This window comes from Ischnura elegans, chromosome 2 (genome assembly GCF_921293095.1).
Source record: "Ischnura elegans chromosome 2, ioIscEleg1.1, whole genome shotgun sequence".
Taxonomy (NCBI): domain Eukaryota; kingdom Metazoa; phylum Arthropoda; class Insecta; order Odonata; family Coenagrionidae; genus Ischnura; species Ischnura elegans.
The window spans coordinates 49,815,457-49,836,202 of NC_060247.1; positions in this window are offsets into that span (position 1 = coordinate 49,815,457).

A 20,746-nucleotide genomic window follows, 5' to 3' on the forward strand; every position below is an offset into this window, starting at 1 on the left:
AAAGTACAGGGCTTCTACACCACACACCAATATGTACGATTTCTATGAATTGCATTCTAAAAATATAGATGCAGTCAGGAAGATAATGATAGCAATTATCTGTTCCATTTTCAAGGTTGGATTAACAAAGCAACACATCTCCGAGTCACTTTTCATGGCATTGATGGCAAACCAGGATATTGGTTCCCATCGGCAAAGCTAATGTCTTCGACGCCATCCACGACAAAAACACTTTCTTTCACTCAGCGAGAGTTAACGACTGACGATCAACAGCAAACTATGATAATTCTACATCATTTTATGGAATATTATCCACAAAAGGGTGACGATTCAGAATTATCTATGAATATCCAATCATATTTGTGGGCAGGAATTGAGCGCTCTGTTGTCGTATGGTTCATTTTACCTTTTACGACCATTTCTGTGGGGCTCGACTTAGCTGCTTAGGGAGCCAACTTTGCTATGGGGTTCCCACAGAAATGAAGGTTCCTTGAGTGATTTTTCCCAGATTATTTCGCTTTCTTTCAATCAATGCGTAGTGTAAGTGTCATTAGTTACCTATCTCATTAATCAGGTCTCATATGTAAGGTTTAACATTTTTATCAGTTCTAGGAGTGGTTTATAGAAGACTTCCCTTATGTTTCATTTGCTTCTTTTCAGTTTCGCCAACTTGGAGGTCAAATGGCGTGCAATGTTAGAAAAAAATCAACCCGGTATCATTTTTCAGCTGATAACCACGACATCGTTTCGATGATTTTATTTTTTAAATAAAATAGAGCATTTTTAAAAAATAATTCTGAGTTTCTCGCTAAAATTTAACTTGCCTTTTCTGAAACAAAAAAAACTTTACGATGAGTCTTATACTAACGCTGGCAACAATTAGGTATTTTAAAATTACATCCGTACCTACTCAAACCAAACCGTGACTCAGACTGCGTCTTAAACCATTTGAACATCGACGGTCACCTTGAGCTGATTGAAAAGAATGGAAGACTGCGACATGCTTCAAGATGAACCCTACCTATTAAATGGATAGATAAACTTTTCTAAGGTGGGAAACATTCACGAACAGAACGAGGGAAAACTCCGTGGCTGAGCGTATCAGATAAAACCGTCGAACGCGGGTCATAAATCATTTCCTCATGGTCCACACAAGACAATCACGACCAACACGCGCGCAAGAAGGCAAACCAACTTCCTCGGAAACGATCTTTCTCGGGAACTTCACGGATCGCAGAAGAGAGTTTGTGAGTGCGAGAGAAGCGATTGGCCGCGAAAAATTCACGAATCGGGCGAGTCTCGGAACATCGCGAGGATCTGATCAAGACGAGAGCACGAGGCACGACGCGAAAAACAAAAGAGTAACAAGTTTCGCGCAAAAACCCCCGGAGGCGGCCCGCTGACATTGCCCTTGAAAGAGGAAGCCTCACCTCAAGTGCGGTTGGATGGTCAAAGGAGGCCGCGTCCTCTCCACCCCCTCCCCTCCTCATCACTGATCTGCGGCAATTTAAAATCCTCTTGCTCGAACATCCGTGACTCGGTAGGGAGAACGCCTCACCGTTTCATTTCACCCTTCTCACGAGCGCTATGCGTCTAAAGAGTCTCCTGTCATCCACGCAAGAGGTGCGGGGATGGAGGTAACTTTGAAGGAGAGGTTTTCTCGAGGCGAAAGAGATCGTTAGGGAGAAAAAGGTGAGTCACCTGAGGAGAGTTGATTCCTTCCGCTATCCTACCCCATGCGTGAGAGAAAATTCGCAAGATGAACCCCAGTAAAAAAGGCATTAAAAACTTAGAAAAAACGCCCTATTACTCAAATTACAAAAACTTTGGCGGTCATTGTTTGTTAATATTAATGGATTTTGAGAATAACCCCCGTCAAGACTTGGTGGATGGTGAGTGATGGAAGAGAATTTTCTGAACGTTTCTTTCGTTGCGTTTACTTTCTTTAAACAAATGACCGGAAGCCAAGTTTCCATAATCTTCTGTCCGTGTCACAATGAAGATATTTCTGTAGTTTTTAATTACCAGGGCCTCCAGGAAGATTCACGTTTTGGAATGCTTTTCTCTGGCGAGAATGTTCTACCACCTACAAATTGATACTCAATAAAGGCGATATCGTAACGTTGGCCATTTCAAAGTCTTTGCGCCGGTTACCCCTTAAATCCATTAATATTGCCCTAAACTCATTGTTTTGTTCCAACCGCATTGTTTTTCTTCATCCTATGAAAAAAAATCAGCATGGCTCCTTGACCTAGCCAAGCCAAAAATCATCTCCACACTTAGCTTTACACGCAACACCTTCCGGTCACCCTTCGGTGAAAATTATAATTACTGAAAAAATATACCAATATATTTCAGGGAAAGCCATATGATACCCATTTCTTTTTTTTTAGATCATATTTCCGATACGATTATAGAAGCTTATGTATCGAAAGATGGATTTCTTGTTTCTTTTGGCGAGAACACTAAAAAATCGCGATTAACTCAGGTAAACACTTCGTTTCAAGGCTATTAGAAGAAGAGGTAAATTTTTGACAATTTGATGAATTAAAATGGTACTCCTTAAAAAATGTAACACCTATGTTCATAAAATATTATAATATTTTATGTTTATTTTATAAGTCCAACTTCCTCCCATAAACTTTATTTAATTTCCCCATTAAATATTTATTAACGAACTAGCTGACCCGGCGAACTTCGTACCGCCTAACAATCAATGAACTTACAGTTTACTTACACCATTTATAAATCAAGAGCGGCTGCATCGTTTTTAATCATGTTTAATTTATTATAATAAAATAAGGATACAAATTCAATAAAACTACGTAAATGAGAACCAAAATTGCTTGTCAGAAAGACATTTTCTTTATCGAATCTACATAGGGTGAATCGGAGCACGTTTACGCGGATTTTTTTCAACAAATTTTCTTACGTTTTAGCTTAAGAAATTTTGGGCATTGTGGTTTAATAAAGCAGTTCATGAAATAAAAATTATACGCATTCAGTTGTTGGCTATTTGCGTTATTAGCTGTAAAAAAATGTTTTTAGGTCCAAGTCTGTTGCATACACTTGGCCCATTCAGGGGGCAGGTTGACACGACCCCAGACCGACGCTTGACTGATACTCAAAATCGTGCAAGAAAAGCCCCTATGAAGCAGCATTCGCATTAAATGACTTAAGGCGCGCCAGTTTTAGTATCTCTGTTTGGAAAAAATGCACTGCGTAAACGTAATGCATGCGTAAACGTACTGCATGCGTAAACGCACCACGGTGAGCCCTACACATTCGGGTTTAATGTCTTGCGTCAAGCATCTTCTGAGAAACAACAGTTTTTGTTTTGTTATCAGGCGCAAGATGAAGCGGATGAAGCTAAATAAATATAGCGAAGCAAAGCAGTGACGCAGCGAGGGGAGGTTTTGGGGGATAAACCCCCCCCCAAGAGCTTAGAGAATTTTTTTATGAAAGATTATGTTATTAATATTAGGGGGACGGATGACTAACAAACAAAACATATTTAACTATTCACACAGCCACAAAACCCACTATTTTGAACGATTTATCTTAAAAAATGTCTGGGGGAAGTGCCCCCACACTTCCCGCTGACCTTAGCGAGTTTTCTATACGTTACAGACCCGTGGTATTAGCTGCACCAAAAACCCCCTATCCTAGCTACGCACTTGAAGCGAAGGAAGAAATACAGAGGATGGTTTATCGACTCGTGAACATAGCACGCTAAATTGACCATGAGAAAATCATGGGTTTTCATTAGCACATGAGCACAAACAACCCAAAAACTGAAAAAATGACCATGCGATTTTTTAATCGATATCACGAATGCAACACGAATTGTAAATTGAATACGTTTAAGCTCAAAAGGGCATATGAGTTGAGATCATGGAATCTACGGAATGAGGACTTCCTAACCTTTGAATTTTCCTTTGAGTAAAGTTGCGTGAATCACATTCATCACCAATTTTTTAATGACCAAACACGTTCCGTTGGATAGTTATGGTTGGTTTAGGCTTCGAAAGATCATGAGCACAGAAATTACATTTCTCTGTAAATCGTGCCTTGGTAAGCCAGGTACGTCCAAGGACTTAAAATATTCAGATAGATAGTTGGTGATTTCGTCTTCGTTTGTTACACATTTAAAAGATTCGATTCCATGCAGAGTACGAACTATTTGAATTTACCTCGTTTTAGTCATCCACATCTTCGGTCTTGCTCGCTAAATCAACCATCTTTGATTCTTTTGGTGATCAATCATATTCTGGAACTCTTTTGTTGATGAGCTCACTGAAACTAATTTGCAATCATTCCAAGGAAATGAGTTAAAACTACTCGATTCCTCGACAGGAACACGGACATTACCGTTTGTCAACAATTGCTTGGAGATTTGTTTACAAACACGGTAGTGAAGTGTCAACTCGATCTGGGCCACGGCTGGGCTTACAATCAGCTCGAATTAAATTTTTAAAATGTAATTTCAATTTAATTAATATTTTGAATATATTTAGTAATTAAAATGTTATATTACACACCTACATTTCTTAGATAACAGTGAGTGCTTGTAATTTAATATGAACTTTATATAATAGCAATAAAGCTCAAATTGATTCTACGTTTTAGTTAGAAAACGTTTGTATGTGAAAAAGAAAAGGGCTGTTTTTAGGGTTTTCCCGGCAATTATTCGATTTTTTTCTCGCCGTAAGAACCATCCTTGGACTTCAACGAACATTTTAAAAAAAGAATTGGCCAAATTGGTCCAGGCGTTGTTGAGTTATGCGCTTACCAACACATTTTGCGATTCATTTTTATATATAAGAAGATAAATTTCTCGGAAATTTCAAAAACTTTATACTCGTGGTGGCTTGACACTAAATAGCATACCAATGCTCATGGGTCATTTGAACTTGCTTCGTACAATCAAATACCATAGACAAAGCTAACATAAATTTCATTTGACCATCGGTCATAGTATCCATAATGCAGGCTCACTACATTTTGGGGAGATGCTGTTACGAAAGTGCTTAAAGCTTAATGGTGAAGTAGAGAAAGCGATGACTAGCGAATAAAAAACAGAGAACATCCTTAAGGGCTCTCGACAAATTAGGTTAGGGCTTCCAGGCAGCCTAGTAAGAAAATAATGCATAAATATTCTTCGCAGGTTTTCTCATACCGTAGATTAACTCTTTCCCAGAAAAAAGTGCGAGAGAAACTAATAAAATAACCGGTGTTACACAAAATCCAAATAACGAATTACTTTATGAAGTATCGTCAAAATTAGCCAAAAACGTAGGTAGTATAAAATCAAATGAAGATTTCATAACTACCGATTTGGTGTGCATAATGTTTGTACCACAAGATGATAAAATAAACACTGGATACGTTCGCACATCATCGATATCATGAAAAAATTCGTAATATGTGCGTAGAATAACCTTAAAATTCAATCCAATATAATAAGAAATTGGGTCGCTGGTGTCAAAAATCAATAAGAATCATTTTTCACATATGTACTATCCTCAAGAGAGGCTTTGACGGTGTGTTTTTGTAATTCGTAAATTTGGGTTGCTTAAATGTATATTTGGCGTCGTGAGGCACGACAATCAGCAAAGAAATACTCCAAATTGAGCTTTTCATCTGCAGCTGGAAATTTATGAAATCCACCCTCTATCTATATTCCTAGAACATGCCTAGAGTGGTACTCTTCGGCACCCTACCATCTTTTACAGTATCCGTCGCTCAATCCACTCAAAACATTCAAAGAGCATGTGTAATGGTCTGGGTGACGCATCCTTTCACATCCCACGAGTGGCAATACCAAAGTAGAAAGGATAAAACTGCGGTGAAATTTACTGCAAAAGGAGCTAGCTCACGAAGGTAACAAAATATCATGAATACCCAACCCTTCGTATTAAGTGTGGGCTTCCTGCACACAAGAATAAAAAAGAATTTCACACCATAGTAACAAAAAATAACATACAATATAACAAGTCTTAAGAGTAACATTGTAATATTATCAGGCAAGCAAAATTGTTTATTCATCAGTAAATGAAGCTATTTTTAAGAGGTAATAACCGAGAATACGCCCGAGTTTAAACCGGTTCTCCAGTGATATTATAAGGGTCCTTAAGGATTGATGATTCGGATAGTGAAGATTATAGGACTTATGAAGTAAGTAAGCTATCTTTCAGCAACTCAGGATCTATAACCTTCGTCCCTTAATCAATGACGTCAAATATATCTCTTTTTACGCCTCATAGAAATGAAGGAAAACGACAAGTTTAATGATGCTCAGTGCGATCCCCGCTATGAGGTGAACTAGCCGAATCGTCGGTAATTAAACCTCCTGCAAACATGTCCGCAATGAATTATTTGTTAGAAACAAGCTTTCAAACGTAGACGTATCATTATGAATTGATCTCATTACAAGCAAAAATTAATTGGGTTGATTCCTCATGGGCCATTAAATAAAATAATAAAAAAATAACATGTTCTCAAGATCTAACGGAAATTTGGAACGGGATACAAAATTCTTCATTGAGCTGGAAATTGGCTTCGTCTTCAGGGAGATGACGCAGCCCGCAAGCAAAAGAGACCGGTTTGCTTAAATAACCGCTTAAATGAACTGACAGCACTCGTTTATTGACCCCTCTCGATTACGGAAAAGATTAAGCATTTTAACCGCGCGCAAATTGAAACTTCTTAGATCCATCAGAGGAAGCAGCTCGATTATTTTTAATGCACAGCCAAGTAGTGCCGAAGGGCGTAGAATCTTATAATATTGGTGGGTCATTCGCCCCACCACTTGAAAAATTTCCCTCTGTATATTCTCCTCAATATTTTTATTCAGTACTGTAAATGATGTAATTCTTCTACTCCACTAATTCCCTAGAAATGGCACTCGTTACCAATTATGCCAATCGCAGAAATTAAGGTTCAAGGCTCACAGTACAACAATTCCTCTCTAAAATAAAATCATACCTTCCAACCAAAATATTTATCATCAAAAAGGTGTCTAATTTTTTTTCTTTAAATAGAAACACACGAAAATTTACTCAAATAATAGTAATTTAAGTTTTTTTCTTTCTTTCTTTTATTTGTAAGAAGACTCATAATAAAATCATTAAACCTCAAAGAACGACTCACAAAATGTGTATTAAAGTGAAAAATCGATAATTACCCTGTTATCTGGATGTTACCGGGCAATATGTACAATTGATAAGCCTTAGTAGTCTCACATGCTCTCGGTAAATAGAAATTCCAAGTTGAACGGCAACATAAATCGGGATCCCGATCAAGGCGAATGATTTTTTCTCTGTTGATTTTTCTGCATTGCAGATGACTCCCGTAAGGTTATCACCGTGGCTAGTCCCGGTATACTTAAATCAATCATAGGGTTTTTGACCTGTCATGATGATGTATTATAATAGCATAGTTGGATATGCCTGGTATACTTAAAACCAAAACATAACATTAATTTATCAATTCCTAACTTATGACTAAATGACAATTTAGTGTAGTAAGCTGTGAATCTGACCACGAATTGAAATATTTCCCATCGTATTTGAACAGGAGAACATGCGTGGAAAGGGTTATAAAAACTGGATGTAAAACTAAACAGAGAGGTTGTAGTTGTCGCGGCATCATACGCTTCAGTACAGCTTGGGCCTCTGTTCCCAAATATAGTTGCAATTTTTAACCATTCTTCACCAAAGACAACTCAAAATTACATATTATCAGTATTTCTGGAAAAATGTTTGAATATATCCAGTTTCAAAGAGTAAATTTGAGTAGATATGGAAAAGAAAATATTGAGATAGTTTTTCATCCTCTCACAGCTTGAAGTTGAAGTTCTTAGTGGAAGCTAAATCCCTAACGTGCTGTGAAAATAGGAGAAGCAAGCATCAACTGTAGAGAAATGACAACACTACTAGATAAAGAATGTGGCTACACGGAAATCCTCGACTCGATGCTCTTCGGAGACGCACATTCTCTATAGACAAGCAAATTTATATCCATCCATCTTTCAGTCTGATGCACAGGAACAATTCCCCTTATTAGAACCTATAATTCTTCTCCTGCTCGTAGGAAAACAGTAAAGTTTCCCGCGGCATTGTTCTATTTCATCTTCTTGTACGTTTGAGTGCTTAATAATAAATGCCTTCATACCAGCTTCCCTCTCAAAACTTTCATTTTTATGGAGCATCGAACCATCTTGTCTAGTCGGGACAATGCAAATGCCGCCAAAAACTGACACCGTAGATTTTTTATCATACAGTTTAACAATTATTTGTTACCGTAAATATAAATTAGCACTTTATTAAGAATTGATCATTATGAGATGATAGAAGCAGGGAAATCAAGGGTAAAAGCATATGAAATAACATGCCATCCAAGGAGGATGAAAATTAATTGGATCGATGTAGTGAGTAACGAGGAAGTCCAAAGAAGGGTGGATGAGAAGTCTCATGAAAACCTTAAAAAGAAAACGGAGCAACTTAATATTGAGTTATGATGGGCTGATTAAGAAAATTGACGAGGGAAATGTGGATGGCAAGAACGGAAGAGGAAAACCTCAGATATAATACATGAAACAGTTAATGAAAGATGTAAATTAGAAGAAATGTGCAAATTTCAAAAGAATAGCTCATATGATGGGTGAGTTGAGGACTCCGTCAAGCCAATCTTAACACTACTAACCAGTGATGATATTGATGAATCAAAATTACTAGCTTTTTTTATTTAACCTAATTCAAGTAACTGATGTATCAATATTTCCATCGTCCACCAGGTCAATTACCATCCGTGGAAACGCATAAAAATTTCTCTCTTGCCAAATTTGAGAAGAGTGCATTCCATTCACATCCGCATTATTTTTTACGATGTCCATTGTTCCTTAAAATAACTCATATCGTAATATCATCATCATCACTGGTCAAGAATCCTAGGATTGGTTTGACGCAGCTCTCCACTCAGTTCTCCTATCAGCTAATCTTTTCACAACTACGTATTTCTTCTCTTTCACATCCTTCTTTACTAGTTTCATATATTTTGCTCGAGGTCTTCCTTTTCCGTTCTTGCCTTCCACTTGTCCCTCGACGATTGTCTTCATCAGGCCATCATGTCTCAAGATGTGGCCTATAAGGTTCTTGCGTCTTCTTATTAAAGTTTTCATATCGTAATATATTACTGTAAAAAACATGTCGTTTTAAGAGCTTTTTTCTGAGCATTCTTAATCACGAGAATTTCAGTCGAAAGGTGAAGTGAAGGCTAGCAAAGATAATTGTGCAAGGGAATGCGGATCAAGTCCACTGAACTCTAACAAGCAGGAGTCACATTTTTTTTTTTGAAACTTCCTGTTTATTTTACTCTTTGGTCTCATCATTATTATTTTTAGAGCAAACCTGCTTGGGTCAGCTAACTCTCAAACAAGGCGCAAATAGGTTTTTCTTGTCGGATTGACGGACCGATATTTCCGTTGACGCCATATGCGAGTGGTTTGGCAGCTGAAATGACGGACGAAGAGAAAACATTTCACCCATTACCTGTTTAAAAAATATTATGCGAATATAAGGATGAAGGGACTTTAATTAGGGAACGAATTTATTAGCTCCAAGCCTAGCTACAAGATGATTTAACACGTAAATGTCAATGTATAAATATTATTATGACATGTTGCACATACTTTTAAAATCTGAAACTCCTTTCAACATTTTCATAGATAATTTACTGAAAAAACAAGGAATGCCAGAAATAAGAGTACATTAATGGTACCCTGTCACAGAACTACTGTGTATCACAGTTACATTTTCATATATCCACGCTATGAATGGAATTCGATTCCCTAAGAGAAGAATATTAAATGAGTTAAAATAGAAAAATAAGTGTTTTCATTTTCTTTTTATGAAACTTGATAATTGTATTAGCATGAAAAAATTTTTATCTACACATTTACAAGTTTATCAAATTTATCGCGATTGTTGCATGATTTTTTTGTATGATGTTGAAAATTACACTTGCATTTTTTTAAATTTGAAAGTAGTGATTGTTCTATGAGGTTGGACATCAAAAAAAAACTTTTTTATTATTTTGCTTTCGATGAAATTTGTTGTTTGAATTGGCGTAAGAATTATTTACCTTAGTTTTCCTGTTTATCAAATTTATACCTTGTGTTTCATGATTTTTATGCAGTACCTTTACAGTCTGAGTGACTAGGTATTTATACAAGCTCCTTAGGAGTTTCCTGGAGCCTGTAAAATTTTTATATTTATTATTATTTATTAATTAGATAATGATCCGAAAATTTCACCTTTTCACCACCCAACTCATACGAATCCATTAACCAACATAAACTCTTAACATTTTTTTGTTTATTCCTATGCATTCCGTTCTGGTCCACCAAAATTGTCCATGCAATTACAAATCAACTCGTAAGAGCTAAATATTCCGGGTACCATGGCCTTTAAAAAGGTGCGAAACTCTTTTTTCCAGAAGAGGAAAGGCGAAAGCAATGGAAAAAAAGCATGACTAACCAAATGAAGGTCACATTTTTCGGATAAGCGGTTGATTACCCAATACTACTTCTTGTGAGACCCAAATTTCCTCATCGACTGAGACAGTCCAGCAGGGGGTGTTTGGAAACCGTAACGAGTCATAATTCCGGAGGAAGGAAACGTAAAAATTTTCGCTGACCTTAGGCTTCCCTATTAACGAAACACCTCGAATTGAGTGCATGCGTCCATTTACTTGCCTGAAATAGCACCCACGGCGCGACATTGCAGCAAACACATCGTAATTGAGAGGCGACGGCGGATACAGTTCGTGGAACTCTGATCCACCATGCCCATTCGGGGAAATTTCAAAGAGAAAGGAAAAGAGTGACGTCATGTCATCGGAGGTGTATCCCTCCTCCCACTCTGTCTGAAAGGTCACAGGAATGCATTGTGTACGCCGAGGGTGAATATGCAATCAAGGGCGGTCCTCGAATCACCACGACCACGGATATAAATACTGAGATGTTCTTCGGAAGACGACTCTGCCTGTAAGCGGATCCCCTAGAGGAACGGTATACAAGAGCGTTTGGATGTGCAATGACCAAAAGCTGAGGCTAACATTAAAAGTCAAAATTCAGTATAATTACGGGAAATGGAAAACGTCAAATAATTAAATATTTGTATATTGACACTCAAAATCCATACCTTCCTCCTATCTCACTGTTATTTAATGGGCAAAAAAATCAATTCAAATAAATCACATGAAAACATACATTACGGTGCTATTTTCAATATGGTGGAATTATTTTATCACCAGTGACTGAATTAAATATGATTGTTCACTCATATATTGAGTCTCATTAAATAGTTTCATAAAATGGAATATTGCATTTTGGTCATCACTACAACATCAAAACAAACGCTATCGTCGTAATTAGCCAATCAGACCCATAGCTTCATCTCGGATATATCGCTAATTCAATCAGGTTCTCATGCAAAGCTGGAACTACATTGCATATAAATTTATTCTGCGGCTGACCTATCTCTCGCAGAATCCTCCCAGGTTCTCTTACAATGGCGTTCCAAATGATTAAATAAATACACCCCAAGAGAATCCAAGAAAAAAACGTTTCATCCGAAATACATGAGAACTAGTTCAACACTTTGGAACCGAGCGTCATTTATACGTGAGCTTACTGCAAGGTAGTGGCCGAATACTGAGAAACATTAAAAAATGATCTTAAAGAATACAAAATTTGTCTCCCAGAGGACCAAAATATCACCAATCAACGTATAACTGTGATCTGTATGTTGCCTCCGCTCCGGCTAAGTTCCTACCCAACTGAAGAAAAATTTCTCGGGATTCCCACCGGGTGTGGTACTGGGTTAATTCTCCCAACGTTTCAATGGCTAAGTCTGCCATCGTCTTCAGGGGTTCACTTGTAATAGTACTTCTTACGGTACATATTTATTTATTAATTGATATCCCTGGTTGCCTGGTTGAGAAATTTTTCTTCCATCTATACGCCGGGAAAACCTAAAATTTTACTTCCTACCCAATGTTATGCATGCATCCGCTTTTGCTGTCCCTATTACTGCCGACATTTGGGCGCCGCAAGTCCTTTATGAAAAAACAAGATTTGTTTATCCAAATTGGTATCGCTGGTATTGTTGGTACAAAGGGAAATGCAAAAGTCATCAAACAAAAGAAAATAATAAGTAACTTAAGTAGTAATGAAGACAATTACCGCTTTCTTAAGAAGAATAAATTCCATGTTTTTAATACCACATGTGCGGATCAGCGAACACCATGTTGCGATTGGTTCACGTGTGCTCAGAAAATAACGGGAATTACAGTTTCGCGTGAAAATATTTATTTATTCGTTTAAATTAATATTGTCGCCTCCAAAATAGTCCGCATTATATATCATGCACTTGTGCCAGCGCTTCTTCCAATCCTCGAAACACTTCTCAAACTCGATCTTTGGGATACCCTTGAGCTCTGTCAGCGATTCCTTTTATCATCACCTATGCTTGTAAAACGATGGCCCTTTAAGGTTTTATATATTTTTGGAAATAGGAAAAAGTAACACGGAGCTGTCTGGCGAATGTGGAGGTTGTAACGGGGGATCGGGTAGGTTTGGTGGCTAGAGTGTTGGCTTCCCAACCCGTGGGCTGGGGTTCAGATTCCAGCGGTGTCAGAGGATTTTCAGATACTGCCCTTTCCCTGCTCGAATGTTATGTGGAGGGCATTTCAAGCGCGGCACTCCGTCCGTCGGATGGGACGTTAAGCCGTGGTCCCCTTGGCGCCTTTCGTTAAGAGCAGGCTAATGCCGACGCCGGGTTTCTCTCCACCCTTCCTTCCATACCCTTCCCTGATGACGCAAATGACATCCGCCTCCTCATAATACTACATAATCATACCAGCATTTTAAGGTATTGTTTTTGACCAAAAATTCACGAACAAACTAGTAAGTGCGAGCCGAAAATCGCCGAACTTATAAATACACGATTGACCTTGGCCACTGCAACAGACAAAGTAAGCTACGAATGCAGCTGAAAATGTTATCATACTTCATTCCCATACATACAATATATTTTTAAAAGTGACAATCGCACTCCCCAAACTTGCGAAATTTAAAAATTCCCGTCCGGGAATTTTAAGGATCGCCAAAGTTTCCGAGTCGAAAATCCAGCTTCTATATTCGTGATAGCGATCCAGCGTCGCAATAAGATAGGGAGTAAGACGTGGAGGACGGTGGAAACTCATTGATCTGTAATATATTGAATGGCGCCTTCCAATAATCAAGAGTAGGCGGCCAGAAGTCTACATAATGGCTCGCATTATTTAGCAAAAGAAGTAGCGAGGCCCTTGAAAAAAACTTGAATGCTCCGAACTTGCATCATGATGGCTGGCGGAGATCGCTGACCTACCTACAGGGAGCTTGCTCTAGATTAGGAGAAATAGAGGGCAGAATTACACTACCACTGTGATTGCAATACTTTTAGTGAATGAATATATACCCACATTCTTATCCAAGTTCTATTCAAAGCCTGGAATAACTTTGGGTCGTTTGAATGGGAAGTTTCGAGACCAACTACCTGCGCATAGTAAATAGCTGTGAATTCATTCGATACTTGGGAAATATACGGTATTGGGAGTTGAACCACATGAAAGTACAATATTAATACTATAAATGAATAGAAACTCCATCTAGTTATTCAGGGTCTGAAAAACTTGTGCGTAGTCTGAATGGAAATTTTTTTGATCGAGCGTGTATAAATCGGCGTCGAAAATATAAAGTCTAGTATTGCGATCGCGACACAGCGTCGCGACGCGATTGAGAGTTAGAGCAAAACCAAATGAAAATATTTTCAAAGGGTAGATAGTCGTCGGTGGAATTTCCGAAAAAAGTCAGCGGAACCCACATCCAAGGGGACGCCATAGAGGAGACCCAATTTCATCCCGTAATAGAAGGCTGATTTCTGTTGCCTCTTCGGTCGCATTTTAATCGGATTTCAAAAATGTCCGTGGCGCGGTGATGAATATAATCGATCCTTTTCTTCCAATACTTTGTATTATAATGTTTGTCACTGCGCGGAATAGCATTGAAAAGTTATGAATTTCATTAATAACAACATCATAAATGAAAATTTCAGTAGACACCCCAAATGATATCTTATTTCCCCGTGAAACTAGGATCAATTTGTCCATCAGCGACGCGAGTATAGACTTCTGTAAACCCATTTAAATGCGCGGTGGGTGACAACACGTTTAGAGGACGACTTGATGATCCTCTTTTGTAACATTCGTGGAAATATTTTCAAAGGCTAGACTGCCGTCTGTGGAATTTCCGAAAAAATTCGGCGAAACCCACATCCTCCCTTATCGTCGCCATGAGGGCGTCGCGATGCTCCGCTCGCGAATCGACGACGCCGCCTCTTCTCCATAGAGTCGTCCGACCGCTTCTTGCCAAGGCCGGCCCAAGTGCGCGCCCCTCCGACCGCCTCTATAGCGTGGGATATCCCAGCCCACTTCTCCCCCTTCCCTTTGGCCATTAGCACACAACACATCCGCCTCTCCTCCCGGGAAAACGTCACGCGCGAGCTGGTCAATGACTAATCTCGGAGCTTTTAAGACCGTGGGGAATCTTTCCGTCTTTTTTTATTTATTCAATCCAATCCCCAGCGCGCCGAAGCAGAAAGATATGTGTGTGTATATATTCCCTCCAGCTTTGCCGGCGTTCACACGACAGCGGTTCCGACCTTTTACGCGTCATTCATCTGGGAGCTCTTTTCACGAACGCAAAGTGCACTAAAGATCCGAAGCGCTTTTTTCACGTAACGTCTATATCATGGCATGCGTTGGGACGGATAAAAACGATGAGAGTTTTATACTCCATCATCCATGCGTAATATAGCTGTAGAAAATAAAGGCTTAATAAGTGTACCTATCACTCAAGTGAAAAAGACGTGACTAAAAGTCTCTCCCATCTATAATATCAAAGTTATCCTCCATCACTTTATCTTTGAAAAACCAGAATCCGACTTTGAGATTATGCTTTTAAGGTGTACGTGTTAGTTGAGAACAGTGGCGGACCCATATAGGGGGAAGGGGCGCTATAGCCCCCTTTGGAGTATCTAATTTACATTAGATAAAATGTTAATTTTTTTCAGACCCCACTACTGCTGGGAGGCTATCCCCCAGGCATCTGGCCCCCCATGTCCCTATCCTGGATCCGTTACTGGTTTAGAATATTTATTTTCTACAGTATTTATTGTGACAAATCACTCCAAGAATATAATGTATATTTGTGCTTTGTAGACAAAAGTAATGGCATATATTCGTAAACTAAATACATTAGCTATAATAAACTCTGAGGAAACATAAAAATAATAAGACTTTGAAAGAAAGCTGACGGTTATAACCTCCTCCATGGTAAGCATCGATTGCATAAGTATTCAGCTAAGGAAGATAACTGGGTTGCCGATTCCGCGGAAATACAAAAGTATCTAGAGTGGCAGGAAAGGAAAATAAGATTGATTTTCTAACCACAGATATGATTAATAACGTTCTATTACTATTGGAAGAGCAATATATCTAAAAGATCTACGGTATTTGGAGAGATAAATAACATTGTAGTTTTCGCTATGTAAGGATTTCTGTAAGTAAATAGTAACGGAGGGCTCTCTCAAAATACTCATACAATATTCCATAATCATAAATACACATGTTTTTCGATTATAGTAAAGATCGAGAGGAAAATTGAATTTGGCCCAGGAGAAAACTGATCTCCCTAACTATGGGCAAATTTGACTCACTGATTGGCTTGATAATAGGAAATTCCTGCTTCCGTCAACTAAACCAACCAAAATAAGACATTTTTTGTAAGTGATACTACATTCACATAAGTGATCTCAACAAAGAATACGACATGCTGGCCGAAGCATAAATCCTTAAGGCAGGAGATATGATTCATAATCGTCCGACGACGGAACGACCTGTTTTTATTTGTGATTAAAGAAATAGCGGCCACGCAGAATCATCAGAAATACTCTTTAACTCTTAAAAAGTATGTCCTCTCTATCCTGAATATTTCCTCTTTTTTCAACAAGTGATATCGCAGGTGTAGCCTCCACTCGAAGACTGGGCCTATTAAAAGGTAACCCCTCCATATTGGACAAAAACGTCAATTTATATTCGGTAACTGAGCGGCTTCAGGTATTTCCAGAGCGACAATCCTTGAACTGTCTTCATTCCAACCCACCATTTCCGATTCATACATTTATTTAACCAGAATTTAACATGCACACCAACCTCAAATAGTATTCTCTAATGTGAATGGTTAAGAAATCACAGCGGCTAAACAAATTCTGCATTTTTTATTTCTTTTTATAGACAAAATCAATGTTGAAAATCTACAGTAAAAGTAAAAATCAGCCAATGAATCTATTAGTATGGAAATATGACCTTGTTTTAAGAGAAAAATTGCGTCTTTTTACTACTAAAAACGAAATTTTAAGACACATAAAGGAGTTTTCCTTACGCGTGAGTGACATAGGATGATTACACAAGAAGCACTAAGGTATTTCGACCATCCTTCATAAGCAATGCATTCTAAAAGTTAAAACTCACATAGGTAGGATTAAATAAACGGTGATCCTCCGCGAGAAGTCATGTATGATTTGTGGATCGATGTGGTGGAAACATCGTGGAAGCATGACGTATGTATGAGAATTTCTGCGATCTACTTAACGCTCGCAACTTCGTAGAGGAAGAGTTTGGTTTCCTTGCAGGAATGCCCTTGACTATGAATATTAGGAAGAGTCCCTACGCTCACTCGGACTACTTCGGCAAAGAGTAAGAGTATGGTTTAAACATAAGGCCCTTAGTACTGAATCAATAAGACAATGCACAATATTTCCACAAGATTCAGGAAATATTGAGCAATGCCAAATTTTACCGGTCAGTTCAACGAAAAGGATAAGATAACTAATTATTACAGTTTTTGTTTATAATTGGTAATAAATTTTAAACTCTGCACACTTGTAATTGATCTCCAATGTATACTTCTATTTTTATGACAATTTCGTTGCGAAAATTCTTGTAAAATAGGGCCTCATCACATTTTCAAGCACTATTTTACTGTAGATTACGGTATATTAATTGAAAAACAATACTTATTTCCATAAAATATGTCGTACAAATATGAGAGATAACCCAGCGCGCGGTGTATAGAGTATTGGAGTGTGTGACAACTTCTCAAAAAATTATGAAAGATTTCCTTCTCCAGGTTTCAAAACTAGATTTCGGCGCCTAAGGGTGCCAGCACAAATAATGAGCTCGGAAAGAAGTTGAAAAAGAAAAATCCTCTCAAGTTCCGATTCAACTCATGCTCTTTGTCAAGAATGAAAAGATAACGGTTGGCAGGAATGACATTAATTCACCCCCTCATGACGCGAGTAATAAGAATTTTCGACGAATCATACCCGAGAATAATAGAATCCGTATATATTATTTCGCTAGCACCTCATGTACTACTGACGCTTAGGATTGCGAACATCATGGGCGCACTGAATTCGCCGTCTAAGCTTCACAAGTAATTGATATCACTCTCGTCGGCTGAAGGGAACTTCTTTTGATTCCCCCTTCCCGTGCCTCCGACGCCGACGTTCCGTATCATTTGAAAGGAATACATCATTCATCCCGAACAGAGTACAGCCCGAATGAATAGCCTCCATTCATCCGAAAGATGATGATGGAGGGAACGAATTTAAGCCGACTGGCAAAGGAAAGAAAAAGGCCGTTTGCTGAAGAGGGAGAGAATGGGTGGAAGAAAGAGAGACAGACATGGCGAATAAGAACAGCCGACCAAGTTCCAATTCATTCTATCCAGTTAGGAAAGAATCAAAGACCCACGCCAACGATGAATTTTCCAAATTTACGAGAGAAATTCTTCTTATATCTTTCATTTATTCCACTAAAAAGTGGGTTTTTAATTGTACTAGCGGGTCACTCTGCTTTACTAGGGAAGGATAATGCCCAGTGAAGTGGTAAACTTGAAACTTGATATTCGTGATAACATGGCAGGATTTTTAGGTAAAGGAACAAAGCAGGTATGGTGATGGTATAGATTTATGCTACAGCAAACAGCGGGAAAAACGATTTACGCATACCGCGCAAGGGGTAAGCTTATACCCCGCTTCACAGAACTGGTCATAATTTGTGTCCGTGCATGCGCGGGCCGAAAACCTCGTGTCAACGCATATCCCAGCAAAAATCTTTGCACCTAGTTAAGTGTAGAATACTTTTCGATGTGCATTCTCTTTGATCGTGTAAAGAAGTGTGCCTGCCCGCCAGGATGTCCACCCACAGAAGTTGTACTACGGACGCAACAAACGGTAATGAGAAAACGACGCTAATTGTAAGTACGCGTCGGACATAACCGGAAGTAGTATTACGGACTTTGGGAGCATGAGATGATGCACCTACGTACTAACTTTGGTTGCAAGTCGTACAAGCCGTATGGATCTGCATAGTGGACGGGCAAACATACATCCTCTTTTTAATATGTAAGATAATACATATATAAGACGAGCGTCCCGCGCCCGCTCCCATGATGACTCATACTTACGTATCAACAGGAGACTTGAATGTGGAATCAGCAGCATTTTGATAAAAGTTATTAAAAGAATGCGAGATATTGTTGCAAATGAACAAATGTATCAGTTTGTGCGCCGTTAACGTCAGGAATATTTACCGGTTTTTTTTTGTTTTTTTTTAATTATTTAAAAGCCTATTTTAGGAAACAATAGCAATATTCAGGAAGTATGATATGCCGTCGCATGTTCTCTGATAAATTCTGTGCATTTTGGTACCTCATTTGTAGAGTTTGGTTGCGTATATAAGTTGAGAAAAAGGTATCTATACAGTAGAAATAATATAGAAGATAGATAACGTTTATGACGTAAGTGTATGCTAGATGGATCATTGTTGCAGTTCTCACGGCGCGACGTGAGAACTGTACGCCGCGGCGTTGCGCAGTTTAATTTTGATACTGGAAAATTCTATGGTCTATAGTGAGTGGAATAATATCACTGGTGCGGCTGGCTGTTGGTTTATCATTTTTCGTTGCGAATTTCGATATTTGTCGTATTCTTTCAATAACTTTGAATGCTTCTCAGTATTCGCCTCAGAGTTTTGCTCCTTCCGTGATGGATGAAAGCAGCAGGAAACTTTCGGCTACATATTTCATGCTCCTCTTCGAGTTATATTGTCCATTAAGACTGTGGAACCCACCGCTACTTGCTACTTGTGGTCATTCTGCATGCAATTGGCTCTCTTCCCCTCTTTTCTCTTCCTTTATCTCACCCAATTATCAATATGCCCCTATTTGGCGCATCAAAAGGACACAAGCTATCGTGAGGATTGTACTTTCCAATAATATTTTCTTAAAATTATTTCTCTCAGCATGTACTTCTCGCCAAACGCAGAGAGTCATGTGTTCTTATTTTCTACCCATTCTTTCTCTTTCCAACTAATTTGAATTGAAACACACATGAAAACATTCAGTCTAAAAATACACCCACAACTTCTCAATTTTTCGCGACACTTAATTTCTAGAATAAATGTATAGGAAAGTGGTGGATAATTCATTCCCAGACTGCCTCTTATTTCAAATAATCTCACATATACATATTTATCCACATTTGGAGCATGCAACATCTCGAGCCATTATATAATTAAAATCTCTTTACCTCCAGAGCATGACAAAAGCTTGGAATGGAATAGGCACCGTTAGTAATAATGCCCTTTTGAAACAACGAGAGCAACAACACTAAGGACCGACTTTAATTAGTAAGGCTGTGAATATCAAACATTCAAGGAAATGTTTCCCGGAAGGACATATTCCTCAAAGAGTTCTGATTCGTAGGAATCCTCAAATCGATTCAGTCATCATCTGGTTATTATATTCAGACTTAACAACAGAAATTTCGAGGCCACTCTCTTCTTTCCAACCACGCAAAAAATTGGCTTCAAAATGCCTTGCGTGTTTTTTTTGTATTATTATTAAAAAAACAACGCCAATTACACGATTTAATATTACATTTTGGAATATTGCGTTTCTTTACCTATGTAAATTAATTACAGTCAAACCTCGATAAGTGATGACTGGATAAGTGATAAACCTCTATGAGTGAGAGTTATTGCCATATGCCGTCATTTTTACCCTTGAAAGCCTACAGTCGTTTCAAAAAGGTAACAATCTATTTTTGATAAGAGAAATAATATCAAAAGACATACAATACTACCAAAAGAGAATCTCAAAATACAAGGGAGTACCCAGGATCATAACTAGGGAGGGGGGCAAACCAAGTTATGTCATTTTAGAATGGAGAAGGTGAATGAAACCAACTTTTTAAGAAAATTATAACAGCACTTTATTAGTTTATGAGATTATTTCCTGGAAAAAAATAGTTTTATTTTAGTAACATATCTTATACAGATACATATAATTTTTTGTGGGTTTAAAGAAAATTTGTTGAATACTTTTGTTCCAATTCAGTAGTGGTTTTGCTTAAAGACTTCTGCGATTTTTGCTTCTGAAGGGGGGGGGGGGGAGCTGCCCTTGCCCCTCGCTGGGTACGCCCATGCCAAAATACATAATTGATTAGTACAGAATTGATTGATACATAATTGACTGATTTATTTAAATAAAAATTGTAAATAATTTAAGGTTTATAGA